This window comes from Myzus persicae, unplaced genomic scaffold, assembly GCF_001856785.1.
Source record: "Myzus persicae strain clone G006 unplaced genomic scaffold, MPER_G0061.0, whole genome shotgun sequence".
NCBI lineage: Eukaryota > Metazoa > Arthropoda > Insecta > Hemiptera > Aphididae > Myzus > Myzus persicae.
Genome location: NW_019101363.1, coordinates 171,521 through 186,402, shown reverse-complemented (window position 1 = coordinate 186,402; position 14,882 = coordinate 171,521). Strand labels below are relative to the sequence as shown.

The following is a 14,882-nucleotide window of genomic DNA, read 5'->3' as shown; positions in this document are numbered from 1 at the left end:
CCTGCACATGTAGCGCACACGCTGCAGCGGCTCACCGTCGTCGTCGTCTCCGCAGTATCCGTATATATATATATATATATATATATGCTATTACAAAATATATATAATATAACGATATCGCGTGTGACCCGAGACGTCGTCGTTGGCCTTTTGAGTTTTCCGAAATTCGACCTGTATACGAAAAAAATATGTCCCAAACCGTTGGTGTATCCTAACCGCCGCCGCAGCTCGCCGTGCGCAGTACCTACTCGTGTGTTTCGAAATGTGCAGACGTTTCCGAGTCATGATTTTGAGGCTGTATAATATATTATAAAATATTGGATACCATACTCGTGTAATATAAAATAATAGGTGTTAGGTAGTATAGTATTGTATACTTCCCCACGACGGATGTCTTTAAATGCAGACAAACTGCAGTATTACGCATTAAATATCCGAGATTCAATGACTGCATTCCGTCGAACTCTCGATTTGCTTAGGAAACAGCCGGTTGTAGAAAAACCATTAACAGTCCTAAAAATGTGACGTTATATTTTTATAATACTCTAATCGTTCTTAAAAACAGAAAATAATGAAAACCCCAATTTTAAAAATATTTCCAACGATAAATTACGATTATAAATGTATCACAGATTATTGGCTATTGAACATTACTTATTGTGCGGTACGTCATTACCCATCGCATACTTCGGTGGCGCATTCGGGACATTTATAAAATGGGGAGGGGGCAATGAATAAAAACGATTTCTACAGTCATTCGCTACAAATTACTCGTACTACTCCCTAGTCCATGTATACACGATCTGGACACGACTTAATATAATATATTATCTGTGATGCTGTTAAAATTTCGAAAAAAATTGAATACAATCAACGGGGCAGGGGGCATGGCCGCTTGATAACCACAAGTAGGTGCACTTGATCATACTCTGTTTTAATTATAAACAAAACAAAATCATATCATTAAGTGTAATAATAAATAGATAATATGTAGAAAACTTAAAAGTATTATAGGCAATAATAGTGTAATACTACTACTACTACTACTAATAATAATAATAATAATACTAATATACCTTTACGGCTTTACCCTCAAGTATCGAAAAATCGAAATAGTACCTATGTATACATTTTATTTATTTATTTATTGTTTTTTTTTCTCTCTTATTTTATTTATTTATTTAATGTCTTGACATTTAATCAAAAATTCGAATGAAAACATGTCTATCTTTTTATTATCACTGGAACTCATGCAGTAAAGTAGGTAGGTAATAAGTAATTATTAAATAATTTTTTTTAAATATTGTTTCAATAAGTGTATTTTATAAATAACAGTATAGTTCTAAAAATAATTTTTGACCAAAAAATAATGTTGTGTAGATTATTAACAAAACAAAAAAAAAAAAAACGAAGAAATATTTATTTAATAATATTATTGTTTAATAATTTTAATGACGAGCAAACATAATATTATCAAAATGAATACGAAATATCTTACATCATAATAATGATCATGATTCATGGTTCTTCTAGGGTTGAATAAAACTAGAAACATGATAATATTCTTTTTTTAATAATAATATAAAATGTAATATAATCTAATTCCTTGCCATTACATCATACGGCCTTGTGGCGCAACGGATAACGCGTCTGACTACGGATCAGAAGATTCCAGGTTCGAATCCTGGCAAGGTCGGCGTATACTTTTTGCATTTTTATTTCAAACAATGTTTATGGGTGATGTATATAATATTGAATATGTATTGAGTAAATAAGTTTGGTTTAAACTGTTTATACATCTTTCTGGTGTTACGATCATTATTTTATTTTTACTATTTATATATGGTCGTACAGTGCTACTCGGTCAATTTGCTATGTAGTGTAAGAATATAACCTATAAATGAGTAACGTAATATATGGTTATAGAACATTTCACTGACTACTGAGTACACAATACCAACTACAAAAAAAAGTCGAGGAGGAAATTCCAAAGATGTTTTCCCTACCACGTAAGTGATTCAAACCTACGAAAAAAAAACTACCTACCCATTACAATATCCTGCAACACTAGAATATTAAAATTGACGATGTGACATATTATAGTCTATGGCGACCTACCCGACTTTAATTATTTAACAACAACGTAGTATTAATATTTTTCGTCAAAAACCCAGCCAGGTTATAAGCACTTGTAACATTCAACTTAAAATCACATTTATGTTACCCATTATTATTTGTTTACATGCATAACACGCACATTATGGCGATTAAGGAGTTAGTATGACTACACAAGCCGAGTGAATATACGCCAGGCCTTATATTGCGCGAGGAAAACAAAATATATTCAAATCCTTTGCCGCGGAAAAAGGATATAATATTGTATTGCGCAGTTATTTCGGTCGAGATTGGAGGTTGTTGTGAAAATAGTGTCAAATCAAAAATAGCAACTTTTCCTAAGACAGTAGGACGTTTAATAATTTTCATATTATTACCACGATCTGCAATTGAATTTGATAATGGTTTACTCTTTACTATATTATTTTGACAGCGACACCATTAGACCATTACATTTAATACATTCTGTGTACAAGCTATGTTGATGAAACACTATTGCTGGATCACATCAAACAACGAATAAAGGCGTATTGTCTTTATCGTTTTATCGGCATATCATAAAATTAAATCATTATTGGAAATTCGTGGTTTTTTTGTTTAAACATGATATCGGAGATGTTCAGTCGTCGTGGTTAGGTAGAACAATATATTATGGTCTTAGTCCTTGTGTGTTATATACCCGTCAAATTTGAATCACAAAACTAGTTTTAAAGAGATACAGACAAAATTGGTACCCCCGCTACGGTTGAGAGCGTGTGCCAAAAAAAAAAAAAAATAGGGTGGCGGGTAACGTTTCACAAAATTAAAACATAGAAAACGTGTGATCGTCGACCCTGCCAGGATTCGAACCTGGAATCTTCTGATCCGTAGTCAGACGCGTTATCCGTTGCGCCACAGGGCCAGCTGCCTACGTCATGTCGATCTTAATATATTAGAACGACCTGTCGAATGCATAGATAACAATATTCGTGAAACGTATACAGTCATATGGTACAATTTTCATTTTTGTTTCGATGGATCTAAACTTAGTTAAATTTTTTTTAAATTAATTTATGTACAGATAATATTATAATAAAGGTACTAATAGGTGTTGGTTTTACGGTAATAATGCCGATAGTAAAATATGTATTATAATATCAAAACAGGTTGTTGTATATGAAATGTAGTCTCTAATCCCTATTTATTATTATTTATTAGTTTACAACATACGTATTATAGTGGATGCAGGCATGAAAAATGTAATGTTCTTATTTCGAAGAAGCAGTGAAATAATTTACTATACGACTACGGACTACCAGGTAAAACCATATAGGCAAATGCGGTAATCGCTTAAACGTTATTGAACCTATAAAAATGTATTTTACTGATTTCCATATAAAAAATAAATTTTAAATCGTAGGATAAAAAACAGTAGATTTAAGTGCCCATAACGATAATTATAATATATTCTCATAAATAATGGCGCTTGCATCCTGCACAACGCCTTTACAGGTAAAATATTATTGGCACGGTCGAAGGCAAAACTGATTTTTAATGGTGTTTAAGTAGGCATCACTTATTTTTTATTCGTTATTATTATTCAACACGATATGTACACACACAATAAGAACATAATATTATTTATTGATAGTTTTATTTGCATATTACCGTCGTCGCGTCCGTTGTATACTGTTTCTTTTTTACAAAACAACATTTGGCAGGACAAAAAACGAATGGTTAATATCTGCGCTAGAGCGGTAACTATTATAACATATAATCGTGCGGTACATGTATTCTATGGATAAATCTCGTTGCCCATATTTTCATCGACTCATAAATTTAAAAAATGGCCAACACGAAAGTGTATAAATCGACAGCTCGAGTGAATTTACAGTTAAATAAACAACTGTAAAAATAAATGTTTAAACTTTGCGTTGTTCGTATATTATATTCTCGGAAACATCCGCGGGGTGACGAAACAAGTATCCGGCATACTGCACGTCATTTTAATGTTATTACATAGACAAGTAGCTTATACCGATGATAATATACAATAAATAGATGTCTACGAACAGCTGTCAAAATTTAAGAACCTTCTTTGCGTAGACACTGCAGTTTAATTGCATAGGTATAACTCTTAACCGAGGTTATACAAAATTCTTAAGTACACGTCCATATTTTTACAACAAAGGTAAACGATTTTTATTGTCAGTTGTTTTTTTTTTTTTTATTTACGAGTTTGTTATAAACCACAAAGATGACAAATCTAGTTTTACTCCTAATCATTTTTACGCGAAACCACTATTACGATCTTCACAAATATTGAACGCTCGCAATTTTTTTCCTAAAAATATCTTACCCGAACGTATCGAATCGTTGTTCATGCCTACAGCATACTCGGAGAGGAGTTCACTGCTTCCGATAGAGTCTGGCGTTGACTGCCAAATTCGATATTCGTATAGCCCGATGATATCCATTCAACTGTACTGAGGATCCTACACCAGTGGTGGCCACTTGTGGCCAAACTATGGCCCAACGGTCAAATTGTTGGCCACAACTGCACGCTCCAGAACAATACAACTAAGAGTCGTAAAGTTAATAAAAAAAAAAATTAAAAAAATGTAGGTATTCAACATTTTACCCTACATATTATACATATTTTGTATTCTTACTTTTTGTCTCCCCGTTAAAAAGATTAGCCATCCCTGCTCTAGACCGATTGTTACGTCCAATAATAAATTATTAATGTTGCTGTTGTCATTGCATGTTGGTTAACCCAATTAATATTGTAATTGTCATTATTTGAAAAGAAAAAAAATCGATGCAACACTATTCGTTGTATATATTCTAACGTAAACAATGATTTATCTGTTCTCGGTCCATTAACAATTTAAAAATACAAATAATATTTTAGAAAAAGCTACAAGCCATAAAAATTTTTAATACGCTCAGCATATTGATTTTGATAGGTCCCTAATGAAAATATTTCAAAGACCTATCAATTATTATAGTCATTATATTTGTGATGCAAGGTTATATTAATAGAAGGTAATAATAATATTAGGTATGGCGCAAATCCGCATATTGTATAGTTTAGGTTCGAGTTTTATTCATAATTTTTATGCAGTTATATTTTGCTACATAAAATTCTTTGTTTTTCTTTTGTTACAAAACAGCGTATAGGGTCACTTGTGGCATCACCGGAACAACATAATTAAACGGAATAATAAAAAATTAACCTGAAAAAAGAAAACAATAGTACTTATTTACAACACAATCGGCCAATAAAGTTACATCGATAGAGTAAAATGAATTTTATTAGATTGTGTACAGACTACATCTGTTGATTTAATCGTGCGGGTGAAACACTTAAACCTTGAATTTTATGCTAGTAAAAAACACGTTACAACAACGATGTTTATCCATAATAGAGATTTGACGAAAACGAAAAACGGCACAAGCGAATAACTAATGTTGAACATTTGAACATAGTAAATAATATTTACCAACAGCCATCCAATAAATGTGTAAGCAGAAATCGCTGAATTATGAAAGTTTTGATAGCAAATATCATTTTATGTTCATATTAACATTATATTATGTTTATGTCTATAATTTCACAGTCGCAGTCAAGTTATTGAAATGTGCAGTCGATTTTATTTGTGCATCATCGATCCCAAAAATAAAATCTAAAACTAAAACCAAAACAGTATTAAAAATCATTATTACGCCATACGACCAATTATTGTAGACATTTGTTCACTGTACATGGTAACTGTTTGTTATAGTTTTATGAATTTTTTTTTTTAATTTTTAGTACCTACATAATATTGTTTATCTATTAATTTATTGTTATTAAACGGCCTAAAAGGCCAAAACATTTTGTATAACAGGTGTGATGATAATAGATGATATTATAGAATTATAATTGTAATTATAATTGAGTAACAATAGTAAATCAAAAGGAAAACAGCAGAACAATTATTATTACATTTATAACAGTACAATAGTTAATAATGAGTACAATAGAAACATAAAATATGTAATATTACTGATAATATCTATTTATATAATTACAAAAAGACTCAATAGAGTTACAATTTCAAAAAATATGTACAAAGTACATTCATATTAAACAGTGTATTGAAAATTTAAACACAGCACACATTTTTAACAAAATCACATAATATCATATTATTTGCCATTCATTTTTGTAATTTGCCTTTTTTTATCATTGTTATTATCGATATCTCAACACGAAATATTGTACATGAATATAATACTATATTCGGGTGGATACCAAATATTTGCAGGACTTGTAAAATATTAAGGTTTTTAGTTTCAATAACACTGTATACCTAGCATTATACAAAGCGGGAAGATATTTTTTTAAATTTCATAAAAACTGCCGAGTCACTCAATTACATCTACGAATATTTTTTTATGATAAATGAAATGGAATTTGAAACAATGTCCAAGACGGATCTTAAACGATTATTATTACTGTAATAATTGTAGACATATTATTATCTTCTGACATCGAGAGAATCGAACGTTCGTTCAAACGTTGTTTTTATATCAATACGACTGTTGTATTAAAATATATACAACGATATCGTATACGCCCACAAGTGTGGGTGGAATCGGCCACTGCGGTATGTCGAAAATACCAGTTTTTACTGTTTTGTCGTTTGGTGAAAAGTGCTGTCCACGACGGTAGTCGAAATAAAAAAACAATAATAACCGTCACATTCGTTAGGACGCGTGCCATGCCATCGACGACGGTCTTCGGTGCCATTATACAATATTACGCCGTCGATGAAAATGCATTCGGTGGCAGTCGTCAGTCTAATATTCCGTCCTACAGCATGATAATAATACAATGTTCTAATCATGTTGTGACGTTTTTATTATTATTTTATGCACATTTTTTATACAGACAGTGCACGTTCTCAAAATTCAAATTGTATTTCCATCGGTCCGAAAATCATCCAACGGTGACCGGTCAAAATATCTTCGAAATAATATCTTTAGTCAAAATATCTTAGTCAAAATATCTTATGGCAAAATATCTTACGGAAAAAATGTCTTNAAAAAATAGGGTGGCGGGTAACGTTTCACAAAATTAAAACATAGAAAACGTGTGATCGTCGACCCTGCCAGGATTCGAACCTGGAATCTTCTGATCCGTAGTCAGACGCGTTATCCGTTGCGCCACAGGGCCAGCTGCCTACGTCATGTCGATCTTAATATATTAGAACGACCTGTCGAATGCATAGATAACAATATTCGTGAAACGTATACAGTCATATGGTACAATTTTCATTTTTGTTTCGATGGATCTAAACTTAGTTAAATTTTTTTTAAATTAATTTATGTACAGATAATATTATAATAAAGGTACTAATAGGTGTTGGTTTTACGGTAATAATGCCGATAGTAAAATATGTATTATAATATCAAAACAGGTTGTTGTATATGAAATGTAGTCTCTAATCCCTATTTATTATTATTTATTAGTTTACAACATACGTATTATAGTGGATGCAGGCATGAAAAATGTAATGTTCTTATTTCGAAGAAGCAGTGAAATAATTTACTATACGACTACGGACTACCAGGTAAAACCATATAGGCAAATGCGGTAATCGCTTAAACGTTATTGAACCTATAAAAATGTATTTTACTGATTTCCATATAAAAAATAAATTTTAAATCGTAGGATAAAAAACAGTAGATTTAAGTGCCCATAACGATAATTATAATATATTCTCATAAATAATGGCGCTTGCATCCTGCACAACGCCTTTACAGGTAAAATATTATTGGCACGGTCGAAGGCAAAACTGATTTTTAATGGTGTTTAAGTAGGCATCACTTATTTTTTATTCGTTATTATTATTCAACACGATATGTACACACACAATAAGAACATAATATTATTTATTGATAGTTTTATTTGCATATTACCGTCGTCGCGTCCGTTGTATACTGTTTCTTTTTTACAAAACAACATTTGGCAGGACAAAAAACGAATGGTTAATATCTGCGCTAGAGCGGTAACTATTATAACATATAATCGTGCGGTACATGTATTCTATGGATAAATCTCGTTGCCCATATTTTCATCGACTCATAAATTTAAAAAATGGCCAACACGAAAGTGTATAAATCGACAGCTCGAGTGAATTTACAGTTAAATAAACAACTGTAAAAATAAATGTTTAAACTTTGCGTTGTTCGTATATTATATTCTCGGAAACATCCGCGGGGTGACGAAACAAGTATCCGGCATACTGCACGTCATTTTAATGTTATTACATAGACAAGTAGCTTATACCGATGATAATATACAATAAATAGATGTCTACGAACAGCTGTCAAAATTTAAGAACCTTCTTTGCGTAGACACTGCAGTTTAATTGCATAGGTATAACTCTTAACCGAGGTTATACAAAATTCTTAAGTACACGTCCATATTTTTACAACAAAGGTAAACGATTTTTATTGTCAGTTGTTTTTTTTTTTTTTATTTACGAGTTTGTTATAAACCACAAAGATGACAAATCTAGTTTTACTCCTAATCATTTTTACGCGAAACCACTATTACGATCTTCACAAATATTGAACGCTCGCAATTTTTTTCCTAAAAATATCTTACCCGAACGTATCGAATCGTTGTTCATGCCTACAGCATACTCGGAGAGGAGTTCACTGCTTCCGATAGAGTCTGGCGTTGACTGCCAAATTCGATATTCGTATAGCCCGATGATATCCATTCAACTGTACTGAGGATCCTACACCAGTGGTGGCCACTTGTGGCCAAACTATGGCCCAACGGTCAAATTGTTGGCCACAACTGCACGCTCCAGAACAATACAACTAAGAGTCGTAAAGTTAATAAAAAAAAAAATTAAAAAAATGTAGGTATTCAACATTTTACCCTACATATTATACATATTTTGTATTCTTACTTTTTGTCTCCCCGTTAAAAAGATTAGCCATCCCTGCTCTAGACCGATTGTTACGTCCAATAATAAATTATTAATGTTGCTGTTGTCATTGCATGTTGGTTAACCCAATTAATATTGTAATTGTCATTATTTGAAAAGAAAAAAAATCGATGCAACACTATTCGTTGTATATATTCTAACGTAAACAATGATTTATCTGTTCTCGGTCCATTAACAATTTAAAAATACAAATAATATTTTAGAAAAAGCTACAAGCCATAAAAATTTTTAATACGCTCAGCATATTGATTTTGATAGGTCCCTAATGAAAATATTTCAAAGACCTATCAATTATTATAGTCATTATATTTGTGATGCAAGGTTATATTAATAGAAGGTAATAATAATATTAGGTATGGCGCAAATCCGCATATTGTATAGTTTAGGTTCGAGTTTTATTCATAATTTTTATGCAGTTATATTTTGCTACATAAAATTCTTTGTTTTTCTTTTGTTACAAAACAGCGTATAGGGTCACTTGTGGCATCACCGGAACAACATAATTAAACGGAATAATAAAAAATTAACCTGAAAAAAGAAAACAATAGTACTTATTTACAACACAATCGGCCAATAAAGTTACATCGATAGAGTAAAATGAATTTTATTAGATTGTGTACAGACTACATCTGTTGATTTAATCGTGCGGGTGAAACACTTAAACCTTGAATTTTATGCTAGTAAAAAACACGTTACAACAACGATGTTTATCCATAATAGAGATTTGACGAAAACGAAAAACGGCACAAGCGAATAACTAATGTTGAACATTTGAACATAGTAAATAATATTTACCAACAGCCATCCAATAAATGTGTAAGCAGAAATCGCTGAATTATGAAAGTTTTGATAGCAAATATCATTTTATGTTCATATTAACATTATATTATGTTTATGTCTATAATTTCACAGTCGCAGTCAAGTTATTGAAATGTGCAGTCGATTTTATTTGTGCATCATCGATCCCAAAAATAAAATCTAAAACTAAAACCAAAACAGTATTAAAAATCATTATTACGCCATACGACCAATTATTGTAGACATTTGTTCACTGTACATGGTAACTGTTTGTTATAGTTTTATGAATTTTTTTTTTTAATTTTTAGTACCTACATAATATTGTTTATCTATTAATTTATTGTTATTAAACGGCCTAAAAGGCCAAAACATTTTGTATAACAGGTGTGATGATAATAGATGATATTATAGAATTATAATTGTAATTATAATTGAGTAACAATAGTAAATCAAAAGGAAAACAGCAGAACAATTATTATTACATTTATAACAGTACAATAGTTAATAATGAGTACAATAGAAACATAAAATATGTAATATTACTGATAATATCTATTTATATAATTACAAAAAGACTCAATAGAGTTACAATTTCAAAAAATATGTACAAAGTACATTCATATTAAACAGTGTATTGAAAATTTAAACACAGCACACATTTTTAACAAAATCACATAATATCATATTATTTGCCATTCATTTTTGTAATTTGCCTTTTTTTATCATTGTTATTATCGATATCTCAACACGAAATATTGTACATGAATATAATACTATATTCGGGTGGATACCAAATATTTGCAGGACTTGTAAAATATTAAGGTTTTTAGTTTCAATAACACTGTATACCTAGCATTATACAAAGCGGGAAGATATTTTTTTAAATTTCATAAAAACTGCCGAGTCACTCAATTACATCTACGAATATTTTTTTATGATAAATGAAATGGAATTTGAAACAATGTCCAAGACGGATCTTAAACGATTATTATTACTGTAATAATTGTAGACATATTATTATCTTCTGACATCGAGAGAATCGAACGTTCGTTCAAACGTTGTTTTTATATCAATACGACTGTTGTATTAAAATATATACAACGATATCGTATACGCCCACAAGTGTGGGTGGAATCGGCCACTGCGGTATGTCGAAAATACCAGTTTTTACTGTTTTGTCGTTTGGTGAAAAGTGCTGTCCACGACGGTAGTCGAAATAAAAAAACAATAATAACCGTCACATTCGTTAGGACGCGTGCCATGCCATCGACGACGGTCTTCGGTGCCATTATACAATATTACGCCGTCGATGAAAATGCATTCGGTGGCAGTCGTCAGTCTAATATTCCGTCCTACAGCATGATAATAATACAATGTTCTAATCATGTTGTGACGTTTTTATTATTATTTTATGCACATTTTTTATACAGACAGTGCACGTTCTCAAAATTCAAATTGTATTTCCATCGGTCCGAAAATCATCCAACTATTTTCAAAATCGAATTGTCTCGTTTATATTTTTTAAATAACTTATTATCATACGCCTAATATTAGCTACAAGCAGCTTTCGACTGAATTACGTATCGTAAATTATTATCGTTGTCAAAGCTATTATTTTGAACTTATCTGGCTAAATTATTGATTGCGATAAATAACAAAATGCAATCTGAATATTTTTTCAGAAATATAAATAATTCTTACTGAATAGTGAAGAAACGTGCAGCTATACACATTAACACGCAATATTATCATAATACATTATTACATGTACACTAGACACTTCTCCAATAATAGAACGACTGAACGGACAGTCTGTTTCACTCACATAAAACAATTATTATGATTTGTGAACCTGCCGCAATCGAATTGCAGTTGACTTCAATAAATCTTTACCAACTGTTCGCAATAATGTCAACACACAACACGGTTATAAATATTATGGTCATTGCTCTTAAGGCAAACATAGGTATATAACGATATTATATATGTGCCACATAGGTCACACAAACGAATATGATTATTGATTATACCTCACGATGTCTATACAAGAGTGCCTGACGTATAATATCGTTTTAAATCTTTATATTATCATTATCATTTATTCATTTATCAATCACGAAGGTCGCCAGCCGGACAACAGTTAATAATATTTAGCTTGGTGCTCCATTACTACGCCTATACTATACAGCAAATTAATAATTTACCTCCCTTTCAAACAATATTATGCATAATTCATTATAATGTCATGAGGTATGTTGTATTAAAAAACAATTTAGATAGATACCTAAAAAATTCTGCGAAATTTTGAATTTATTTTGTACGGTTTTTCTTAAGACAAAAAATTGCTTTCTCTTTAAGATAAAATTTAAATTTAAAAAAAAACAGATATCTTAATAATCACAATGTAATAAAGTTCTCTGTTTTATGATTATTAGAACTCCAAGAAGATCGTAAAACGTAAAACTATAATATTTAAGTTGCGAAACGAGAAAACATTATATCGCACACGTTTAGTTTTTTACTCCTCCCACCCTAAAAAAAATCAACACTTGTTGACAAAATCAGGAATAATCAACAAAACCGTCGAAATATAATTGTCCAATTCAAATTCATCCGATTTCAACAAAAGTTAAAAAACTGACTTGTGCACAATATAGTTGAGTTACAAACACAGGGTTTTTTGTAAAATCTGCATGCCAGGGGCCGGGGGGAGGGGTGATTAATACATTTACCATCATTCTAAAAAAAATAACCATTATATCTATTGAGCCACAACACCTAGGGACTTCTCAACCCCACTCCCCCACTCCATCAAAACTTAAGGTTCAGCACGTTTAATACGTTATTATTAGTAGTAATATAATTTATTACACATACAGGATGATTTTTCAAACATACTCATCCTATTTTTATGTTTAAATTATGCGTGTATTAAAATTCAGAATTTTGGAATATTCAAATACACTTGAAGACAATTTTTCGAATACTCGAATTTGTTGTGTCACTTAAAAATGATCCTGTCACAAAACTAACTTCAGTTTTTCAAATATAAACCGCCTCTCAGTTTAATTTTTAATTATCAAGCAGATATTTTTTTGAGAATTTTGATGTGCTAAATCAAAATGCAAGCTAGTAGTTTTTCAGTTATGTAACATTTGTTTAAGGATAATATGTTTCTGGTAATGGGTTAAGTTTAAGTAGGTAGGGGTCTCAGAAGATTTGTAAAAAGTTAGCAATTACCTACTATTGATTTATCAATACCTATAAATAATTTGTAAAAATAGTCCAAAATATATGATAAATTCTACTTCTGACATTACGTATAGTTTTATTTTTATAAAACCATTTTTAAGGATTATTATCCTCAGTATGAACATTTTAATAACTCAGACACTACTCTCATTAGGATTTTGATTTACATACATCAACATTTTCAAAAAAATCCTCTGAATAATGTTTATGAATAAAGGGGGGTTCTCGTTCGAAAAACAGAAGTTTTAATCGGCCCAGAGTGTATAAAATATCAGAAATTTGTTCCGAGGACCTGCACGTGATAAGGTCAACTTGAAAATTCTAAAAATCAGAATTCGAACAGGTAAATGTGTACTTCTTTTAAAGAGAAAAATGAAGGGGGGGGGGAGGAGGAGGGCACGTTTATAAAAATCAACCGCTGTACACTTCTGCCCGAGTACATAATACACCCACCACGCGAAACACGTGCGCTAAAAACGCAGCCGTTTACCGAGTGCGATGTGTAGAAAAGGGCGTCGCGCGCGTCTCCTGTGCCAGAGACCCCTTTTCGGCGAGTTCCGAGCAGTCGTCGCACCTCGTGTACAAATAGTCATCCGAGCACTCGTTCGTACAATATTATGTGTCGTATACACATCATGACAACCGGTGCGTGAGTGTTGTTTTTAGCATCATCAACGGCATTATAATGGTATGATTTTCTTCACGGCCATCGTCATCCGCCCGTCTGTCCGTGAACCGTAAGATCGTCACCGTCGTCGTGCGCCGGTTTCCTGTTCGGATGTTACAATAATGTCCTGTATTGCGTTGTATATATATATTTCGTGTAAATAATATACCGCGCGAGAGCGGCGCATTCGTTTGTAACCGAAAACGACCGAGTTAATAATAAACCGCGAGCGGAGCGAAATAGCTTTTCGGAAGCCGGAAACTTTTTTCCCCGGCGCCGTCGTCACGCCGAACACACGATGTACATACGTCGTAACTGCTGTAGGGGTGTATTTAAGGGGGGGCCACGGGGCCCGTGCCCCCCCCCATTCACCGTATTATATACTTTTTTTTTTTATTATTGACTATTGAGAGTATTATAGTCTCTTTAAGCTTTCTTAATTTTCACATATGGGCGATGATATCACTGATTTATAATATTTTCGTTATTACTTATAATCGAGAAATCAGTGTTGCAGTGTTATCAGTTTATAGTGTTTTCGTTTCATGTACGGAATGTTGTACTATCGTAACAAGATAGGAAAGATATTATAATAATATGGAAAGAAAAATCAGAAGATGGGCTTCCATCTACTGCATTGGAAACAATATTTTTACCTCTCGTGGATTTTTATCCAAACATCGAAAGACTTTTATTAATATTTGCAACTATTCCTGTGACGACATGCACATCGGAAAGGTCATTTTCTTCCCTTAAGAGAATCAAAACCTACTTAAGATCAACTGTGGGAGAAAATCAATTGAACGGATTAGCATTGCTTAGTATACTTCCAGAAATAATATTATAAATCCTGAAGAAGTAGTTGATATATATGTTAACAAACACCCTAGAGACGCCTTCGGTTATTATAAAACTACACAAATTACTTTAAATAATATTGCTTTCATATATGTTTGATTATGCATTTTTCTATTAAAATTGTATGTTTATATCAAACCCGTGTAGTTTGATTATTTTGTTACGAGTGATGAAAAATATGAGATATTTTATAACTCTAC

General features: G+C 31.8%; 3 non-coding genes across 3 annotated transcripts; 1 reads left to right on the top strand and 2 right to left on the bottom strand.

The window, feature by feature from the left end:
- Window positions 1-1,623: 1,623 nt before the first annotated feature.
- Trnar-acg lies at window positions 1,624-1,696 on the top strand. The gene has a single exon. It is a non-coding gene; the product is annotated as a tRNA-Arg (tRNA).
- A 1,247-nt stretch (window positions 1,697-2,943) lies between these two features.
- Window positions 2,944-3,016, bottom strand: Trnar-acg. The gene has a single exon. It is a non-coding gene; the product is annotated as a tRNA-Arg (tRNA).
- A 4,229-nt stretch (window positions 3,017-7,245) lies between these two features.
- On the bottom strand, window positions 7,246-7,318 carry Trnar-acg. Its single transcript has one exon. It is a non-coding gene; the product is annotated as a tRNA-Arg (tRNA).
- Between the last annotated feature and the right edge of the window lie 7,564 nt (window positions 7,319-14,882).